Source organism: Phasianus colchicus, chromosome 14 (genome assembly GCF_987193195.1).
Source record: "Phasianus colchicus chromosome 14, bPhaCol1.hap1.1, whole genome shotgun sequence".
In the NCBI taxonomy this organism is placed as follows: Eukaryota; Metazoa; Chordata; class Aves; order Galliformes; family Phasianidae; genus Phasianus; species Phasianus colchicus.
The window spans coordinates 14266253-14278921 of record NC_143449.1 but is presented as its reverse complement, the minus strand read 5'-3'; the positions used below and the strand labels follow the sequence as shown (position 1 = coordinate 14278921).

The 12669-nt window shown below is 34.2% G+C and overlaps 1 long non-coding RNA gene across 1 annotated transcript in view; it reads left to right on the top strand.

The window, feature by feature from the left end:
* Positions 1-11526, top strand: part of LOC116229665 (uncharacterized) — a 46136-nt gene extending 34610 nt beyond the window's left edge. Inside the window, exons 2-3 of the long non-coding RNA XR_004167055.2 lie at positions 9895-9949; positions 11324-11526. This is a non-coding gene — a long non-coding RNA (uncharacterized LOC116229665). The remainder of the gene's footprint in view (positions 1-9894; positions 9950-11323) is intronic.
* Positions 11527-12669: the final 1143 nt, after the last annotated feature.

Below are 12669 nucleotides of genomic sequence, written 5' to 3'. Positions count from 1 at the left end.
GTGATGCAAAGAATCAGATAGCTTTAGCCGATGCAGACTGATTTGCAACATATGAGAAGAGGCAGCCATGTTCCAAAGTCTTATTTTCTGGTGGTGTGGTGGTTGTTTTTGTAAATCAACTTTTCAGAGGGGGTGTAATGAAGCTGGTGTGTATACTTTGGTTTCAGCCAGCAGTTAAGGATCAGGTATAAAAACCCCATGGTGAGAAGCCCTTTATGTACTTGGTTACTCCAAGCTGTCACCAGGCCAGGGCAAAGACAAAATATTCTCAGGCAGTAGCAGATCCCGTAAATGACATCATGAGCATGCCAGCAGCTGGCTAGGGACTGTTAAAAAAAAAAAAAAAAAAAGAGCATCCTTATACTTCCAGATTTTTTTTCTCAGGGTTGCAGATTTGTCACTAGATATAAGTTGAAATAATCATATGTGGATGTCAGAACAGCGCATCTAACTGCAGAATATGATCTATTTAACTTACTTCCAGCATCCGATGTTGTCATGGCAGCACTTTGTATATGTAGGAGTTAGATGAATGCTGCAAACTATATATTTTAGATATGTGGGATGGAATTTTCTTTTCAATCAGAAAGGTGGTTTGTGAGTCTGAGAATAAACAAAGCCGAGGACACTTTTTAACTGTGAAAAACCTGTTTTTAATTAACCTAAATGCTTTAGCCTTTGGAGTTAGATGTTTTACACTTCAGGAATTCTAAGATTTCCATTGGGTTCTGTTGTGTTGGGGTTTTTTGTTCTTTTTTTTTTTTTTTTTTTTTGTAGTTGTTTGGTTTGTTTCTTTGTTTCTAAAACTCTATTGAGCAACAACAGTTTTCTTTGTTCTCTCAGTATGGAACAGAACTAATTTACTGAAATCTCTTTAGTTTCAGGATTATAGTTTTCCTGACAGCTGTAACCAGACTGGTTTGTTTATGAAATAGAGATTGCTTAGCTTTAGTTTTTTTTTATGAAAATGGAATTTCTTTGCATCTAATAGTTATAGAACAGATGTCTGTATGCCTGTCTCTCTGCTTGTCTGTCTTAAGGAACAAATAACAGGAGTAATTCTAAAGCCTTTTTGTATAGTAGCATTCTGAAATAGGTAACTTAGGCTGGGTTTGTAAGATGTACTTGAATACAAGTATCTTTGTTACTGTAATGAAGTTGAAATATCAAGTGAATGTTATGCAAAAGATAAAATATTGCATCAAGACTGTTTTTCTAACAAATGATAACCAAAACTTTCCTCTTTGCTGACTTCACCATTCAAAACCATGATTAACGATATCAAAGTTTTTCTGAACTAAATACTTTAACCCTGGGATTAACCATATTTCTGGATACATTATCTTATCCAAAGAAATGAAGGAAGCAATGCCAGTCACTTTATGAAATGGAAAATAATACTGTCCTGGAACAATTAATATTCTGTCAACGGACGCTGCCAAAATGATCAGTTAAAGACTTCAGATAAAAGGAGCCAAGAAGTTGTATATAATGAACAAAATGTTATCCAGATATAAAATTAATTTAGTTTCTTTAATCTCCAAATTTATTTCTCGAGTTTTTACAGGCTAATAAATGGGGATTCTACTATGGAACTTCTAAGCTGTAGCATGCAAGTCATGGATTTAAAAGTTCTGGAGTACAGAACAACTGCATTTCTTTGTGATGCTGTGAAAGTTCTGCAGTAATAGATATAACAGATATAAAATCAAATAGAGTGATTTTGATTTTAAGAAAAAGTAATAATAAATCTTTCCATTTCATAGCTTTTGGTAATGAGGCTGGTGCATACAATGTAGAAAACAGTAATTTCTAAGCCCAAAGTTATAAACTAAGAATTTAGGCCCTGTACTATGTCTTTGTATCTGGTTCATTTTGATATTTACCATCCCTGATTTTGTCTTAATTCTCTAATCCTTAATGATGTTGGACCTCAACATATGCATTTCCAGTCAATTCCTTTGTGACTTTGCTCTCCCTCTGAGAAAAATTTTTTTCAAACTTACAATGATAAGGTATGTAATAACAGTTTCTATTCAATCGGTGGATGTAGTGTATGTCCTCCTATAATATATATTGTTCAGTACAGTTCTATGTTATTTAATGTTTCTTGTAAGCTTTCTGTTTTGTTTACTGAATATATCTGATGAGTTTGGCCTGATGTTTTCCTATACAACATAGGAATGCTCAGCAATAAGCTGCAAGTAGTTTACTTATAAACAGCATCAGGCTAACTTAGGTATTTTTGTTTCAGTGTGATGTCTATCTATGGCTAGAAACAATATCTGGTGCATAATTAATATTCAAGCTATATATGGTGGAATAATTTTTCTGTTGGGTTTCTAATAGATATTGAGTACTAATGAATAAATTATTTGGCATAACAATATAATAGGACTTTTAATTCTTTGTGTTTAACAGGCTTTTACAGCCTTCTAATGTAAGAAGATCATGCTGAACATTACTATCAGCCTGTTGTTTAACAGTGTTTAAATTCATATTTGGAAGAGGTGGTATTTGCAAATTTCTTCCTAATATTGAATTTTATCTGTGGCTGTCATTTCTTCAAGATACTTAATAGAGCTATGTTTCCTTGTAGTAGGGAGTAGGGGTTTTTTTATTATTATTTTTTAAATCCATTTATATGCGCCCAGAGGATTTTGGATGCTCCTTCCCTGGAATTATTCAAGGCCAGGTTGGATGGGGCCCTTGGCAGGCCAATTGTGGAAGAGGGGTTGGAACAGGATGATCTTTTAAGGTTTATTCCAACCAAGCCGTCCTATGATTCTATGACTTAACGTGAGCAAGGAGAAGAAAAATGCATTTTCAGTATGGGTACTACCTTGAAACTGTGTGTGATCCAGGAATTATTTTCACAGTATCAGCTATGTTGAAGCTGGGCTGAAGCTAAAAATTTTTCTTAAATAGTATGTTGCTGGCTGAAAGTGGAAACAATAAATGCTGATTCATCTGCAGTAGCGCTTAGCTGAATTTAGATGACTGATGTTACAACTCCCATAACTCAAACAATATGATGACTCTCCATTTTGTTAACAAAGCAGTCCTTGACAAAGCATGTTGGAATTAGTTTCTTCTTAAACAGTATGTGTGCTGAGCAGTGAGAGCATTGAGATCTGAATGTGACTTTTACCACAAGAAAAGTCAAGATCAGGAAAATAATGTGTCACCATTGATTACGTGATCCCAAATTAAATGTGCTATATTGAATCAGAATCACAGAATGGCTTGGGTTGAAAGGGACCTCAAGGATTATCAAGTTCCAAACCCTCTGCATTGGCAGGGTTGCCAACCAGTAGATAAAGCACCATATCAGGCTGCCCAGGGCCCCATCCAACCTGGTCTTGAATGCCTCCAAGGTTGGGGCATCTACAAATTCTCTGGGCTGCCTGTGCCAGCACATCACCGCTCTCTCGGTGGAAAACTTCCCCCAGACATCTAATGTAAGTCTTCCCCCTTTAGAAGTTGTTTCAAGATGTAAAATTTGTAGTATGGAAATAAAGGATTGAGATCATATGAGGAAGAGACTGAAAGGCTGGCTGCAAAGAATGTCAACAATATACCACTTCATTACTTTAATATAATTTTTTTCTTCATTTAACATGCACGAACAATGAGGGTTCTCTTTATAAGAAACAAGAATCACAAAAGTGTAGGCCTTCAATGAGGAAGTTTCTAGTTTATTCAAGCCAGCAAAAATAAAACAAACTAATCTTCTTTTAAAATAATTACGTGATATTTGTAGGGACATGAAGAGGAAAAAAAATCCTTTACTTTTATTTGAATTGCTTTTTTTTTTTTTCAAGCTGCTTCTTTTTCTGTACTGGAGACATAATTCAGTCTATATCCTCAAAACCTTAAAAGGCCAATATAGTTTTTTAATGATTGCTACTATTCTTTGTAATGAGAAACTATTTTTTTTTAAATGGTTTTGCTAAACTCACTATTTGAATTAGCCTCAATAAAAGATGAAGTTGACTGGGAATTTTCTTTCATCTTTTAAGCAACTTTGATTCATATTTAATGGTGGACTTTGCCACAATTTTGATTTTCTTTCATGTTAATTCCTTACTCAAATATATATTTAAATGAAGAATTCATTTCTTTTTCTTGAGAAATACTTTTGAAAATGGTAGGAAAATTGACTTAGTGTGGTCGTATCTGTAACTTTGATTCACATAATGTCTAAGAAATTTCCTATTTAATATTTAGTTCAGTCATATTGCAAGCTCTGAAGACAAGTGCACAAGTAAAATTCTAAAAATGGACTGGACTGTAAAGCAATTCAGCTGGACTTTGTGACTCTGGACATCCAATAAAGTTAACACACCTATAATGATTTTCTAGTTGTGCAAATATCCTGCAGGAAGCATTCGCAACTGGAATTTAAAATATTGAGGCAGTTATTTTGTAAGGCTTTTTTCCTAGCACAACTACCAAGTGTGTACTTGTATGCAGTTTGGAATGATTTCTTTGTACAAATTTCTTTGTACTTAAAATCCTGGTGAATAACAATCTGTGGCTGCTAAAGGAGCTGTAGATTATTTACCTATAAACTCAGGAGATTTTAAAGGGCTGAGGAGAGAGAACTTAGGCAAAAAAAAAAAAACACACCGTGGTGTTAAAATTGTTGTGCTGAGTTGAATATATAATAACATTATCTAGTCCTTTACACAGAGTATGAAATTGGTCCTTGATACTTAGACCTCAAAAGTTTTGAATTTGCATTAAATTAAACTGAAAACACTGTCTCTCATACTGAGAATGATAGTAAATAGTTTATACAGCTTCTATCCTTACCAAGTACAGTATAACATGGAAATGAAGGCTAGGATTTGTAAAGCCTTTTAGAGTAATTTTTTTTTTGAGGGGGGGGGGGGAGTTATTCTCCCCAGCTAAATGAAGATTTACTGCTTCATCTCACTTAAAGATACTATCTGAATTTGATGCTATTTGATCTGCTTTTTAATACAAAATTGCAAGTTCTTAAAAATTCCTTTTATATTTTCAGACTTCAGTGGTTGTTAGAGAAGTTGGGAGCTGTTATTCTGCACAGTACAAACCTCTTGAAAATGCAAACTGCAACAATTAAGAGCTGGCTAAAGTTAGCTGCTGTATGGTTAATAGATGAGTTCATTTAAATGTGAATTTCACATTTCTCTAGAAGCCAGGTCTACCACTATGGTGAAAGAGACACATAACCATCAAATTGTTTGTATCTCTGGAAAATGCAATTTTCTGATGGCTGGCCCTGTGGACTTTATTCTGTGCCTTATCCTTTTTTGTGGGAATGACTCTGGTGCCTAAAATGCCACCTGTGAAATCCTGCGAGCACAGAGTAGTTAGTTTTTCTCCTCACCTGTTCCTGCATCTAGAATTATCATCCTCCTGCACAGGCTTCCTTCCTGTAGAAATTCTCTCCACTCTGAGCAGTCCACAGAACCTCACTAAGCACAGATGGATGTACCCTGTGACCTGAGCTCCTGTACTTATCTCCTAACACAAATGTTCTTATTGTACCTGCCACTTCATGCAGGGTTTTTCATCTTGGGCATTTGCGTAAATGTCAAAATGCCAATCCAACCCTATTTACGGTGAAAACATTTTGTCATCATTTGAGAAATAATGTGAACTTATTTTTTGCTTGTTTTTTTTTTTCTTTTTATGGTGACAGCAGGAAGACTGCTTCCTTTGTAAACTTTTCAGTCTCTAACAGTCCTACAGGGAGCACTGGTGTTACCCATCCAAATCCCTGCTCTGCAGACCCGGGGATAGTTTGATATCTTTCAAATACTTCTCTAATATGGGAGGGAGGAAGAGTAGGAGGGAGGTAAAATTCGTTCTGTGTGAATCTCACAGAAGGGGTGAATACTGGTTTAGGTAAAAGGTAATAATGTGAAATTGTGATTAGATTTTTTTTTTCTTTAAATTGAAAACTGTAAAAGAATTTCCAGGGCTGGTTATGAAGACTTAAACGCTTTACCTACAAAATGAATGAAATGCAATTCAGTCTCCATGTTCATTACTTAGATTCATTTGAATCTACCAAGACAGGAGCCAATTAGCATTACAGATGATACAAGCAAATGAGACTACCAAAGTGTTCCATGTTCATCAATGAAACATTCTGACTTAGTAATGATCTCCTGTCACTCCTAGTGGTGTGACTTCACAGCCAGTTTTATACAGGTGGGAAGCTTTCTGATTCTGTTATAATCTCCCTGAAATCTCTAGCTTTCAGGTTTCTTGGCATTAATGGACTCATAAGTATGTCTAGGAATGGAAAAGTTTCAGAAAGTTTTCAGGTGGCTCATTATACAATTATTACAATGACTTCTGATAGTATGAATAAAAGAGCTCTGCTTTTTCAAGATCAGAAATAATTGTTCATTTAAGCTTTAAGCATTTAAGTGTCTTACTACTAAATATATACAACTCAAATTTTCTGCTTATTTTCTTTTAAAGACCTTCAAATGATCAATTATTATTTCTGTATTGAATAATTTCTACCTCTTCCTAATGATGTTAAGGATGGACAACCGGGTTTCCTTTTATGCTACTAGGCTACTTCTATCCTTTGTTAAAAATCCATTTTTACTTAACATAGCTTAGAGTGACGTTCTCATTAAGTAAGTACTTCCATTCCAGTTATATCTTGCTGCCACTTTATGGCTTTTCTGTAGAGGTGTAGAAGCAGCACAATCTTTGTGTTTTGTGAATGAGCAGCTATGTAAAACACTGACAAAGACTATCCTGTTATCATCTGTTACGAGGTGGCTTCCATTTTGTTAATGCGCACAATATAATTTAGATGGTGGTGTATTTTGATGTTTTGAGGAGTTTCATGATACCATGAGGAAAGCTTGTGCTACCTAAACTTATGCATCAGTATTTTTATGTTTTGTTCTCTGCTTTTGTTAATGAAGCTGAGTTATTTATTTTTTCTCTTTCCCACTGTTTAATTATTGCTATTTCTGTTCAGTATAAAGTCTTGAAGTGGATTTGTTTTTTCAGTGATAGAATGAGGACATCAGTAGAAAATGGAACAGTCTTGGGCTTTTTTGTCTATGGACTTACTACGAATGGCCATATTTTTGCTATGGAAGTTGTCTATCTGGAGTTTAAAATGATGTTATAAGAACATATGGCACTTAATTTTTTTTACGCTGTTAAATGGAAATCTGAATATCTGAGTATCTATGGAAGGGGCATTGTATGAAGCACTAAGCAGTAGAGCACCTACAGATTCAGCAACTGATAGAATGTTATCTGACAACTTAAATTCCTGAGACCAAATAAAAATCTAACTTTAGATTCTTATTCCTGTGTGCTGCTTGAGCAGTCTTTGTTAAATTGTTCTGCACATAATTCAGTGTTCATACTTTTAATTTTGAAGGCTTATTGCCAAAGAATTACTCACACAGTTAAAGGAAAGAATAATTGGGCGTAGTTCCTAAGAAAGCTGCATAATTGTACTTGCCTTTCCAGGCTTTTCAACAAATGAAAAAGAGCATAATTTTAAAAAATACTTTTTCTAAAAAAGAACCTTTTCAAATGATTTCTCATGTGTATTACTGTGATTTCTTTTAATGACTGTTGTAGCAAGGTTGATACATTGCTTTCACTCTGTTTTAGCTGTTTTTATATTTAAGTATCTTTCTTACTGTATATTATGTTGTGAATTTTTGGCCTTGATTGGTCATGTTTAGCATTTTAGGTGGAAATGATGTATCAAAGTTGGAAAGCAAATTTATTTAAGAGAATTATCACAACTGGTGTTTTTTATAATTACTGTGATTTCAAAGTATATGCAATGAGCAAAGCACCATAATGAAACCATTCCTCACAAAAACTGGAAGATGTTCACTGGGGACCATACTTATCCTAATAATGAAGGACCCATCACTGGACAACCATTTTTGCTGTGATTGAAAGTTCATTGATACTGTTTTGATTATCACGGTATGACAAGGTATCTTAAACTTCACTATTCCACTTAGTTTAATTATTCTTTATGTATTTGTGGCTGACTTCCTAATTAATATTTTTAGAACTATGCAGTAGGCAGTCAGAAGTAAATTTCAGTGAACAACCCTCAAAATACTTGCTTTCTCTCTTAGAGGGCTATGACTGTTATTTATATCCAATAAAGGTTAAAGCAACTCCACGTTCTGTCTGAGGACTGGATTATGGCTAGCACTGAAAAGTACTAAGGTGGAGCACTGTCTAACCTTTAAAAATTCTCTCCTGCAGTTTAACCCATTGCTAACTATAAATTGCAATGTATAAGTATCTCCTTTTTATAGCAGAAGCAGCCTGCTGTGTATTTAGACAGTTATATACTTCTCTTGACTTCTCTTTCTTGTGAAACAATCCCAGTTAGCTCAATCATTTTCTTTAGGTTGCTCTTTCCAGATCTCTAGCTAGAATAAGAGAAAAAATACTTGGAATATCAGTCAGATGTCCCAACACACTCAACAAGTATTCATTAGAATACAATTGATGCTAGAAATATGAAATGAATGTGCAATTATTAAATATCGTTGGCTTCATTGAATTTAAATTATTCTTAGAGAGAACCTGCAGCATATCAACAGAGGTACTTATTGAGGGAAAAGTAACAAAATAAAGAAAGTGGTTTCTCTCCATTAAGCATGTTGGAAGAGTTAAAATATTTGAAATAGTGAAGAAGTATTAAGTAAATAAAGACAGAACTTATGTTTTAATGGGAGTATTTAACTCACATCTCTTGTTTCTGTTTAAAAAAGATGATTGAAAAAAGACACTCAGTCACAAAGACAAAGCTTAAAGCATTCCTGAAGCTCCTCATTTCTTGTAAATTTCTTGTAAAAAAAAAAAAAAATATATATATATATATATATATATATATATATATATATAAACAAACAAACAAAAAAACAGGTAGAAGCAAGGTATGAAACAACCTTGAGGGAAAAGAAAACAACTAATCAGTGATGCGTATAGATGAAGATGAAATAAAAATGCAATACAGAAAATTCCATGTTGGCTGAGATTAGATATTGCTTTCAAAGGCTTCATAAAATTGAAGCCATTAGCTTATATTTGCAGTTAAGCAGTGGAATTGTGAGGCTAAACAGTTATAAAATTGTAAATTATTCTCTGACAGGTAACTTTAGAAGTTGTAGGAAAATGTCTCAATTTGAAATGAATGTTTGAAGAAACCTTAAAAAAAAAAAAAAAAAAACAATAACAACAACTGAGAGTAATAAAGCTGCAGAGATATGTGGGCATTTGTGTCAGAGACTATGCTTGCAATTGGAAGGCAGCCATTTTTTCTCAGAAATTTACCATCAGGAATTTTGTAACTTTAGTTCTACTAACATATTGCTGCTTCTCTTCATAGAATCTGAGTTTCTTTCATTTGTTAGGTGTTTTCCAGTGATTGCTATTTACTGAGAAATCAAAATTACATATAAATGGTTACTAGTGCACGCTCTGATGAAAAATCTTTTTTTCCAAAGAAGTATTCTTCTGATAACAGGGGATAAATGAAAACTTTCAGCGTTTGCTTTTGCTAACGTGATGGGGCTTTTAAATTGCCATTTAAGTGACATGTACTGCTAGAGATTTTTTTTCGGGGACTGTAAGAACATCACTCTCAGTGGCAATGGCACTGCCAGCACTGATGACATGAGGCAAGGTAGACCTGTGACAGCTGTAGGGTGAGGGATTTTTTGAAGTAGGATATGCTTTTTTTGAGTTGGCCAGTGTTGTTTGGGAAAGGAGTCAATTTTTACTAAGTATGCTATAGGTACAGAATGCACACATTAGTATCATGTTCCTCATTGAACCTGCAAATATAGTAATACATTGCACTTTTCTTTTCTTTCCTAGGTAGGTCAGCAAGGACTAGTGCCAAATGCAGGAAGAGGAGGAGTCATTTTGTCCAGTAAGGAAGTTTGAGCTTTATGAAGATAAGAATGATAATTGTAGTTTATTGCACTGTGAGAGCCTGAAAACCACTTCTGGTGCCAGAAAAATACTGATGAAATTATCTTGAACTTCATCATAATAAGAAGTGAAACAGTCATGTATTAACTATTCTATACTGAAATATTTTTTGCTAATGACTGGAGTAATATCACACAAGATAACTAATAAAGTAGTGAAAGAGTTATCATATTCCTATTGAAAAAACAGTATTATAGTCTTTTTTCACTTCTCAAAAGTTCACACTGAACACATGATCTGAACTATTATACCTGTTTTCAAACTAAAAAATACTACACAAAGCCAGTAAGTATTAAAATAGGAATCTTAGTCATATTTTGATATGTTAGAAACTTTAGAGCTGATGGACCTATTCAACTGAAACATCAACACTTCAACAGCAAATATCAGTCAGAAGTTGAATTGTTTCAGAAACTATAAACATAATAGAAATCCTTGTGATGAAAAGTTAATTTGATGAAACTCATACAACGTGCACAGAATGGAAAAGCATAAATAATCCTATATTACTGCTCAGAGATAACTGATTTTATTTTTTTCTCCAAGCAAAGAGAGGAGGCCGTGTTCTTCTATGGGAGTGACAATACAAAATAAAAACCCAGAAAAATATCAAGGTCATAGTAACTGAAGTAATAAAAATGCCTCCAAACTGGAAGTATTTTGAAGGGCCTTTTTTTAAGACTGTATTTGTTCTTGTGGCAATACAAGAGTTGCCTAACAGCTGGGGTGGGGTATTTTGGAAAAGTATCAGTTTATGACTGAAAGTCACTGGGATTTATACTTCTTTCTGACAAGAAAGCCACTTGGGGCTTATGGAAAGCTCTACGGTCTCAGATGAGGAAGAGGATTAATTTCAATGTTGAAATTTTAACCCAATTTGAATCCTTTTGGTTTGACCTATTGTAGGGGAAGAAAGATTTGTAACCATTTCCAGAAAACATCAATGAAAGAAGGTGATTACTTACTGAAGAAATACTGAAGTTGTGTTTGTATTTCAAAGAATGAAGCTTTCCCTTCCAGTGTGGGGCACTTAAGTGTGGAAAATACAGTCATAGCAGAAGCTTATATTAGCACAAAGGTGCCGAACTGTTTCACTTCTTTGGATAATCCTTCATGCAATTGTGGGTTTTGTGCAGCAAGCAGGAGTAATATAATAAAACCTTTTCTTAGCAGCAGAAGATAAGAGAATGAAGCAGATTCATTGCAAACAATTTAGTTCTTCTTAAATACATTAACATCAATTGTTGATGTACTGCTGCAGTCCACCCAGATGGCTGAAGCAGGCTTAATTTTTTTTTTTTTTTTTTTTTAGAAATTGTGCCAAGATTTTCATAAAGTAAATTAAATCCTGGAGATGTTCCAGAAGACAATCAAAATTTGGCTATGTGACCATCAGCAACAATAGTGGTGAATATAGAGCGAGTTAATACAGTACAAATGATATCCCTTTATTTACAGGGTGGGAAGAGAATGTTTACTTGAAAATAGTCTTGTTCTGTAGATTCTAATAACAAACCAAAAAAAAAAAACCTCAGTGGTTTAGTATACATCATGTATGTTCCTTGAACTCACGTTCTGGTTTCATTTCATCCAAATAGAATCCAGGTTAATAACACTGAAATTATTTCAAGGTGTGAACCATTGTGAATTCTGTAGTGGGAATGATGAAGGAGGCAGGCTCCTTGTCATCAAGATGGAAAAGTGGACACAATAGTAAACGCAACATGCTGATATCTGTGGTGCCCTTAGACACCTCTTTCCGTGGTTAAAAGCATCTGTGGAAAATGCAGTTGTTAAGTTATGCCAGTACAAATCTGTGTCAATAGTTTGGATATTTAACACTAGATGTTAGCCAGTTAAAATGCTGAACCTGTTGTCATAGCAGTTTAAGTAAAAGCATTGCTTTTGCTGGATATGCTTGTTTTGATTTAAAAGCAAATAGTATTGACAAGTGATCTTCCTTAAACAAGCACTGTTTAATCTAGCTCTGAGGGGCATTTGTGCACAGACAATTCACATTTCTGAAACCATTCCAGTGAATCAAGTCTCCATGCTTGGTAGCTATTTCTGTTAGTATATTTAGCTTGTTATGAGGTTACTTCCTTTTTTATTAGAAGAAGGCTTCTTAATGGGTCCTGTAGAGCACTATGGAGGTGATCTGGCCATAGATGCTTAAGGATATTTTAATACAAAAATAAGTGCTTTTTTTTTTTTTTTAACAGCTTTTACATGTTTGGTAAGGTTTGTCCTTCTTGGGACAATGTGGAGGTTTCTCACATAAAGTTTTGCAATAGTACCAGAGGAAGAATGTGCTCTATGGTGATATGTATGCATTTCATATTCTGATACTCATTCAAGAATTTGTACAGGAGAAACCCTTAAGGAAAGTAATTTGTTCAAGTAGAGCATATTGGATTAGTTTTAGTAAGTATAAAATGTATTAATCACCTTGTTTTCTGTTGATTATGTAGATGATAATTACTCCTTTGCTAGTTTTACTATGTATATATATTAAAAAAACAACCCAACAATCAAACAACTTGCCTTTGCATGGCATACTCAGTCCTGCAATGTAGAATCCTGTATTGAAAACAAAGCTTGAAACGTTTATCTCTTGGAAACAGAAAGCATTCCTTTGATGTGGTTTTATTTTCATTA